This window comes from Strigops habroptila, chromosome W, assembly GCF_004027225.2.
Source record: "Strigops habroptila isolate Jane chromosome W, bStrHab1.2.pri, whole genome shotgun sequence".
Lineage (NCBI taxonomy): Eukaryota > Metazoa > Chordata > Aves > Psittaciformes > Psittacidae > Strigops > Strigops habroptila.
Window position 1 is genome coordinate 20,321,194 of NC_044301.2, and position 10,005 is coordinate 20,331,198.

Genomic DNA, 10,005 nt, shown 5'->3' on the forward strand with positions numbered 1-10,005 from the left:
CATGGCAACGTGCTGGGGCTTGGCCTACGCCTACAGAGCCCTGCTCAACACTAACCTTCAAAGGGACAAAAATGTCTCTGGATCTGATGGCAAAGCAACAGACAACGCACCTACGCCAACTACAAGCACAGCAGCTACTCAAAGCCCGGCAAAAGACACTGCAGCCACTCCAACCACAGTGACAAACACTGCAGCTAAACCAAATGGCCAATTTCTGACAATATCTATTGCCCCTGTAAACAAAAGCAAACGAGAGGCACAAAGAGCAACCCCTGCAGTGAAGAAAGATGAAGTCCCAATGCCATTAATACACGGAACAGGATCTGAACAAGAGTTACTACTATGTGGATCAGAGGAAGAGGAAGAAGAAGAAGAGGTGACTTCTCGACCCCTTACCTCAACCGAGCTGCGGAATATGCGAAAAGATTTCACCCGTCTTCCAGGGGAGCACATTGTCACCTGGTTGCTCCGATGCTGGGACAATGGGGCTGATGGTCACGAACTAGAAGGTAGGGAAGCCAAGCATCTGGGATCACTTGCTAGGGAAGGAGGAAATGACAAAGCGATTGCAAGAGAGAAGCGAGTCCTCAGCCTTTGGAGGCGGCTCCTGGCAGCTGTGAAGGAAATTTTTCCCTACAAAGACGATATTACGAGTCGCTCAGCCAACTGGACCACGATAGAGAAAGGCATCCAGTCCCTGAGGGAATCAGCCATTATAGAGATGATCTATCATAGGCCGGATGCCAGGAACACATCCGTAGATCCAGATGAAGTCGAATGTACACGACCCATGTGGTGGAAACTTACACGAAGTGCGCCATCATCATATGCCTACACATTGGCATCAATGACCTGGAATGACGGAGTAATTCAATACATTGATGACATCATCGTGTAGGGTGATACAGTGGAAGAAGATTTTGAGAAAGGGAGGAGGATAATCCAAACCACGACAGTGTTATATAGCAGGCAACAGCATACAATTGAGTTCATTGGCTGTTTTCCCCCAAAATCAAATCCCTTTGAGGTACACATTGGACTTCCCCAACTTCCCGCATTACCCACCAAGCATATCCAGGTCCCTGAGCAAAAGCAACCCCACGAGTGGGTTTGCCTTTACCTGAAGCAGAAATAACCCAGACTGTCTTCCCCAACAAATTCTTTATGTGCACCAGAGGAACTTTACCCCCCTCTACAGTACGTAAAAGTTCTGATTGGGCTGGGCCAGCCCTGTTGGCAGATCCCCTACTGTTGACCAACCAGGTGGCTTTTGCTAAATGTGTATCCCACTGTTTGAAAGTCCTACCACCCATTGCTCTCAGGGTAGTTTTTAACAGCCCATTGTACCGTTCGATTTTCCCAGAGGCTGGTGCATGATAGGGGATGTGATATACCCACTCAATGCCATGCTCTTTGGCCCAAGTGTCTATAAGGTTGATCTGGAAATGAGTCCCATTGTCTGACTCAGTTCTCTCTGGGGTGCTGTGTCACCACAAGACTTGTTTCTCAAGGCCCAGGACAGTATTCCGGGCAGCGGCATGTGGCACAGCGTATGCTTCCAGCCATCCGGTGGTTGCTTCCACCATGGTAAGCACATAGCGCTTGCCTTGGCGGGTTGGTGGGAGTGTGATATAGTCAATCTGCCAGGCCTCCCCATACTTGTACTTCAGCCATCGTCCTCCATACCAGAGAGGCTTTAACCACTTGGCTTGCTTAATTGCAGCACGTTTCACATTCGTGAATAACCTGGGCAAGTGTGTCCATTGTTCAGTCCACAGCCCTCGATCACAAGTCCATCTATATGTTGCATCTCTGCCTTGATGGCCTGAGGCGTCATGGGCCCACCGGGCTAAAAATAATTCACCCTTATGTTGCCAATCTAAGTCCATCTGAGCCACTTCAATCTTAGCAGCTTTATCCACTTGCTGGTTGTTCTGGTGTTCCTCAGTGGCCCAACTCTTGGGTACATGAGCATCTACGTGGCATACCTTCACCACCAGGTTCTGCACCCGAGCAGCGATATCTTGCCACAGTGCAGCAGCCCAGATGGGTTTACTTCTGTGTTGCCAGTTGCTCTGCTTCCATTGCTGCAACCACCCCCACAGGGCATTTGCCACCATCCATGAGTCAGTAGAGAGATAAAGTACTGGCCATTTTTCTCATTCAGCAATGTCCAAGGCCAGCTGGATGGCTTTCACCTCTGCAAAATGGCACTCTTCACCCTCTCTTTCAGCAGTTTCTGCAGCTTGCCATAGGGGTCTCCACACAGCTGCTTTCCATATCTGATGCTTTTCCCACAATACAGCAGGACCCATCAGTAAACAAGGCATATTGCTTTTCACTCTCTGACAGTTCATTATATGGTGGGGCCTCTTCAGCACGCATCACCTCCTCTTCTGGTGACATCCCAAAATCTTTGCCCTCTGGCCAGTCCATGATGACTTCTAGAATTCCTGGATGACTGGGATTTCCTATTCGAGCTCGTTGTGTAATTAGTGTGGCCCACTTACTCCATGTAGCATCAGTTGCATGATGTGTAGAGGAGACCCTGCCTTTGAACATCCAGCCCAGCACAGGCAACCGGGGTGCCAGGAGGAGCTGCGCTTCAGTGCCAATCACTTCTGAAGCCACTGGAACCCCTTCATAGGCTGCCAGTATCTCTTTTTCAGTGGGAGTATAGCTGGCCTCGGATCCTTTATATGCCCGACTCCAAAAGCCAAGGGGTCGACCTCGAGTCTCCCCTGGAGCTTTCTGCCAGAGGCTCCAGGTAGGGCCATTCTCCCCAGCTGTGGTATAGAGCACATTTTTCACATCTGGCCCGGCCCGGACTGGTCCAAGGGCTGCTGCATGAACTATTTCTCGTTTAATTTGTTCAAAGGCTTGTTGTTGCTCAGGGCCCCATTTGAAATCATTCTTCTTCCGCGTCATGTGATAGAGAGGGCTTACAATCAAACTGTAATTTGGGATGTGCATTCTCCAGAACCCCACAACACCTAAGAAAGCTTGTGTTTCTTTCTTGTTAGTTGGTGGAGACATTGCTGTTAGCTTGTTGATCACATCTGTGGGAATCTGACAAGTTCCATCCTGCCATTTTATTCCCAAAAACTGAATCTCCTGTGCAGGTCCCTTGACCTTACTCCGTCTTATGGCAAAACTAGCCTTGAGCAGGATTTGGATTATCTTCTTCCCTTTCTCAAAACCTTCTTCCGCTGTATCACCCCACACGATGATGTCATCAATGTATTGCAGGTGTTCTGGAGCTTGCCCCTGTTCCAGTGCAGTCTGGATCACTCCATGGCAGATGGTAGGGCTGTGTTTCCACCCCTGGGGCAGTCGGTTCCAAGTGTACTGGATGCCCCTCCAAGTGAAAGCAAACTGTGGCCTGCATTCTGCTGCCAAAGGGATTGAGAAAAATGCATTGGCAATATCAATTATGGCATCCCCCTTGGCTGCCTTTGACTCCAGCTCATACTGAAGTTCTAGCATGTCCGGTATGGCAGCACTCAATGGTGGTGTGACTTCGTTCAGGTCACGATAGTCTACTGTTAGTCTCCACTCTCCATTACACTTTTGCACTGGCCATATGGGGCTATTAAAGGGTGAGCGGGTCCTGCTGATCACTCCTTGGCTCTCCAGTCTGCGGATCAGCTTATGGATGGGAATCAAGGAGTCTCGGTTGGTGCGATAATGCCACCAGTGCACTGTTGTGGTCGCAATTGGCACTTGTTGTTCTTTGACCTTCAGCAACCCCACAACAGAAGGATCCTCTAAGAGACCGGGCAAGGTGGACAGCTGCTTAATTTCCTCTGTTTCAAAGGCAGCGATACCAAAAGCCCATCGATACCCTTTTGGGTCTTTGAAGTACCCTCTCCTGAGATAGTCTATGCCAAGGATGCATGGAGCCTCCAGTACAGTTAACTCTTGGGATCCTCCTGTCACTCCAGAAATATAAATGGGTTCCACCCCTTGATACTTTGATGGCATCAGGTTGTGCTGTGCACCGGTATCTACTAGAGCCTTATACTTCTGTGGGACTGATGTGCCAGGCCGTCTGATCCACACAGTCCAGTAAACCCGATTATCCTTCTCCTCCACCTGGCTGGAGGCAGGGCCCCTCTAATAGTGATCATAAAATTCTCCACTTATGTCTTGTAGAAAGGGATTAGTATTCCTTATCACAGGAGGTAGAGTTAAATCAGCTCTTCCACTCCATCTGGGAAACTGTTCACCAGAGACTGGAGCAGCAGCTTTCATGGGAGGATCATCCTTGACCATTGTTCTCCTCTTCAGTTCACGTACCCGTTGCTCCAGAACTGAGGTAGGTTTTCCATCCCATTTTCTCATGTCTTCTCCGTGATCCCACAGGTAAAACCATAGGGTGGCCCGTGGCATGTACCTCCTATATTTTCTTTCTTGAGCAGTAGGGCGCCTTCTGTTAATAGTTGAGACATGGGTTGATACGCGTGGGGAGCTGGATAGGTTGGATAAATCGTCTCTCAATTGTTTGAACTCCTGGGACAGTTTTTCCACAGCTGAAATGATGGAAGGGGTGAGATTGTCTTCGAACTCTCGGGGTTGACGAATCAGGTAATCCACTGCTGGTCATGCTCCGTCATTCCAGGTCATTGATGCCAATGAGTGGGCGTATGATGATGGTGCACTCCGTGTAAGTTTCCACCACATGGGTCGTGTACATTCGACTTCATCTGGATCTACGGATGTGTTCCTGGCATCCGGCCTATGATAGATCATCTCTAAAATGGCTGATTCCCTCAGGGACTGGATGCCTTTCTCTATCGTGGTCCAGTTGGCTGAGCGACTCATAATATCGTCTTTGTAGGGAAACCTTTCCTTCACAGCTGCCAGGAGCCACCTCCAAAGGCTGAGGACTCGCTTCTCTCTTGCAATCGCTTTGTCAATTCCTCCTTCCCTAGCAAGTGATCCCAGATGCTTGGCTTCCCTACCTTCTAGCTCCTGGCCGTCGGCCCCATTGTCCCAGCATCGTAGCAACCAGGTAACAATGTGCTCCCCTGGAAGACGGGTGATATCTTTTCGCATATTCCGCAGCTCGGTTGAGGTCTGGGGTCGAGAAGTCACCTCTTCTTCTTCTTCCTCTTCCTCTGATCCATGTAGTAGTAACTCTTGTTCAGATCCTGTTCCGTGTATTAATGGCATTGGGACTTCATCTTTCTTCACTGCAGGGGTTGCTCTTTGTGCCTCTCGTTTGCTTTTGCTTACAGGGGCAATAGATATTGTCAGAAATTGGCCATTTGGTTTAGCTGCAGTGTTTTTCACTGTGATTGGAGTGGCTGCAGTGTCTGCCACTAGGGTTGGAGTGTCTGCAGTGTCTGTTGCCAGGGTTTGAGTAGCTGCTGTGCTTGTAGTTGGCGTAGGTGCGTTGTCTGTTGCTTTGCCATCAGATCCAGAGACATTTTTGTCCCTTTGAAGGTTAGTGTTGAGCAGGGCTCTGTAGGCGTAGGCCAAGCCCCAGCACGTTGCCATGATTTGTCCCTCTCTGGTATAACCAGGACGACAGCACACCTCGTTTAAATGTTTTTTAGTAGTTTTTCCGGATGTTGCACTTGTTCAGGGGTGAAGTTCCAAAGCACTGGAGGGGCCCACTGGCCTAGATACTTGCCCATACTATCCCACACACCCTGCCACTCATGACTGTCCAGCCTCAGGGAAAATCTCTTGGTGGTCCTCCTATATTGTCATCTAATCCTAGACCAGATTTGAACCTGATATTGCTTAACTTTCAAGATCAGATGAAATAGGGTGTTCCCAGGGCGGGATGGCCGTGGGTAAAACACACTCCGTATGTGTGCCAACATGCTGATCCCCAGCACAATCAGCAGGCAGGTCTCAAGGGTATTCAAAGGCCATCCAAAACCTTCAGAACTCTCAAATGCTGTTGCAAATAGGCTGGTGGGGGAGCAGGGGGTGTAAGGGAATGCCTCCTTCATAGGTTGACCCCCCAACGAGAAAAAATAAGATACGTAATTGCTAAAAAATTTCTTTATATACCTCCCAAAGTATAGCGGTGATGGCCACATTGGAAGCGCAAACCAGACCAGTTTCATGATCAATGAGTCTATTGTATTACAAGTCATTACCATGAAGTACAGTGAAACAAGAACCTTAGCCCAGGCCCCCCAGCTGATAAACACTAAAACAGCAAATACTGGCTGTAAGTAAGGTACGACATGCTGAAACTCTGAGATGGAGCGCAACAACTCTGAGAGCCAATAAATCAACATTGTGACGAGTAGTAACAACGAATGCTTATCACAAATATGATTAGACACACTCTGGTCAGATCTGTCGTTATCTCAACCTTTCGTGCCCCACGCTGGGCACCACAAAGAACTGTCGTGGTTTGAGCCCAGCCGGTAACTCAGAACCACGCAGCCGCTCGCTCACTCCCCCCCTTCTTCTTCCCGCCGCTCCTGGAGGGATGGGGAGGAGAATCAGAAGAATGTAACTCCCTCGGGTTGAGATAAGAGCAGTCCAGTAACTAAGGTATAATACAAAACCACTACTGCTACCACCAATAATAATAATGATGAGGGAAATAACAAGGGGAGAGGATACAATTGCTCACCAGCCGCCGACCAATACCCAGCCCGACCCGAGCAGTGATCTGGGCCTTCCAGGTAACTCCCCCCAGTTTATATACTGGGCATGACCTTCTGTGGTATGGAATACCCCTTTGGCTAGTTTGGGTCAGGTGTCCTGTCTCTGCTTCCTCCCGGCTTCCCCTCCTCCCTGGCAGAGCATGAGACTGAGAAAGTCCTTGCTCACAGTGTAGGAGAGGATGGAAACTATTTGATTATTGCCAAAGAGAAATAACTGCTTGGCTGAGAAGAAAGAGTTAAAGAAGAAGCAAAGTACACTGTGTGATTAAGCAGAGCAACCCAGCTGGACTGGAGCAGGAGAACAGAAAGATAAGGAATTGGTTATTTTGGGACTGTTTGTGAAATGAAGAAGAATGTGGAAAAAACAAAACTGTAAACAAGGAACTAAACATGATGTGCTAAAACTAGCTTGGTATAAAAGCTAGAGCAATAGGCAATAAAGTGATTCGCTGCATGAATATTCTTTGAGTCCGTGCCTTTCATACGCCACAGTCAGAGTAAACATTACTTAGCAACAACTAAAAACATCGGTGTTATCAGCGTTGTTCCCTGGCTTTAAGTCAAAAACACAGCACTGCACCAGCTATTAAGAAGGAGAAAAATGACTGCTATAGCTGAACCCAGGACACTTGTGAAGTAGTGAAATAGCTATTGAATCAGATAATACCTCGATTTGACACAGCAGCAGCTATGTCCTTTGATAGAGGTCCGCATTTTGTTCCAGAAGTAGTTAGGAAGGTAGGAGAATATTTAGGAATCAAGTGGGATTTACATATCCCGTAGAGGCCTCAGGCCAGTGGAAAGATAGAACGCATGAACCAAACTCTTAAGTTACAATTGAGCAAAATGTGTCAGGAAACATCTTTAACCTGGTTACAAGCTCTACCAGTTGCTTTGTTAAGGATATGAATACAGCCAGCAAGGAATCATGCGAGTCCATATGAGCTAATGTACGGGTGGCCTTATCAATTGCCTTTCGTTCCTGGCGATTTGTTTTTACAGGGAAGTCAAGATCTCAGATGACACTTGCTGATATTGGGTAAAACTCCCCAGAAACTTCATAACCAGGTAGTCTTACATCACCCAAGTAGATTTGACACTCCAGCCCATCCGTATCAACTGAGAGACTGGATCTACATTAAAACATGGAAGGATGAGCCTTTGAGAGCTAAGTGGTGAGGACCTTTCCAAGCTTTACTTACCAACCACTTACACTGCTCTGAAGGTGGCTGTAAAAGGACCTTGGGTGCATTATGCTAGAGTTAAAAGAGCTGCAGCTCCATGGACAGTAGAACGGAAATCGCCACTTACTCTAAAATTTACCAAACACCCCTGAGTTAGAAGAAAACCATGATTAGGTTCTACACCTTGACCATTACCATTATGGTAGCCATGAGTTGATCTGGATTAGCCTGGGACAAAAATTTACATTTGATGTTAGTCCAAAATCTTACTCAAGTACTTAATAAGTCTGTTGGATTCATACACGCCTCCCGAAACACTCAGATAAGGCTATGCCATTAATAGGAATCCCCATTCCTTTCAGGACAAATTGGAATACGCTATGGACAAACTCCAATTATACTCACCGAGACCATACAAATCTTCAGGTTTTGAAAATTCAAACCCCAGATATTTCAGATACCAAATGTGTGACTACGAATAAAACCCTTAACCGTGGTAATGTATCAGTAGGACATTACCCAAATTGCAGCTGGGCAATGCAACTCCAGACTAAGAGACCCCAAACTGGCTATTGGAATGCTCCAGAAGGGAAAAGGTGGTATTGGCTGTGTATTAATACTGCTAGAAAAGCCCTTCCCCCAGGATGGACTGGAACATGTATGTGGAGTGTTACAGATTGAGATATCCAGCCTATCCCAGGTGACATTGCAAAACCGTATGGCCCTTACTTGCTATTAGCTTCCCAAGGAGGCGTTTGTACAATTATAAATACAAGCTGCTGCACGTACATAGATCAGAGTGGCAGAATATCTACAGATTTGGCTGAAATTTGGAAACTGACAAAAATCTTGCACCTGTAAGCTAAAATGCTGAGTTGTAAATTGGGTTGAGACCAAGATGTTAGGTTGTAAATTGTGACCGCTTTGTTGAGAGCAAGATGGGCCAGTGGGCCCTTGGGGTATGTATAAAACAAGGGTAGCCTGTGAAGATAAAGAAATGACCAAGACAGACAGGACGGTTCACCCCTCCGGGTGTGAAGATAAGAAAAGAATGACCAAGACAGACGGGCAGGTTCTTCAAGATGAGGAACAAATCAGAACTAACTTAAAACACAGACACAATTGTTAAGTAATTCACAAGAGTCTTTTCACATGTGCAAGCACAGAGATCAATCAGTGGAAGACTATCGACAACCATCAGAGACCACCACTCAGCAAGAAAAGTGCATGCATAATTAAAATGAAAATATTACAATTAGTTCCAGGAAATCTAATGTAAAACATTTCCTGGAAAGGTTGTAAATATGCATAAGTTCGTTGGATATATGGATGCTGCTTGTAGACTCCAGGCACACTTACCTTTGCAAAATGATTCATGTGTGTGCCCGGCACTGCGATAAAGAATGTCTGTTTTCTAAAACTCCAAATCGAGTCTTAGAGAGTTTCTTTGACCATCTTTTGCAGTAACACCATCATCCAGATCACTCATAAAGACATTGAACAGCGTTGGGGCCAATATCAGTCCCTGGGGGACCCCACTGGTGACGGGTCCCCAGTTTGAGAAGTTGTTTGCCACCACCCTCGGGGTGGTGCTGGTCAGCCAGTTCCCCCACCACCGCACAGACCACTTGCCCAGACCATAACACATCCATTTCTCTAGGAGGAAGCTGTGGGAAACTGCATTGAAAGCCTTGGCTGCTCTAAGATCTCCCCAGAACCTTCTTTTCTCCATGCTGATCAAGGATTCAGGAGCATCCTCCAGCCCAGACCCACCAGCATCCCTCAGCTCCTCAGGTTGCCCCCAGCAAGCCCCTCTCAGTGCCCCCAGCAGCAGCCCCCTGGGCATTTTGCACCTCTGGGATGTCTCCCCTGGGAGAATTTGGCCCTGGCTTGGAGAGCTGGGAAGGGCGAGAGGCTCATGGAGCTGTTGCGACAGTCTTGGGGTTGCCAAAGTGGGGTTGGAGCCCAGATGGATGGAGGGGATGGAGCAGCCATGGCTCCCGGGCGAGCTCCCAGGGGGCAGCCGTGGGGATCTGGGGGGCCTGGACCTTGGTGCTGCTGCAGATGATGCAGAGCAGCACAAAGTGCTGAGCAGTCCCAGGTTTGGGGCCACATCCTGAGCTGGACAAGGACAGCCCCGGCCATGGGGGTCCTGCAGGAGCAGCAGATCGGGTCATGTGCAC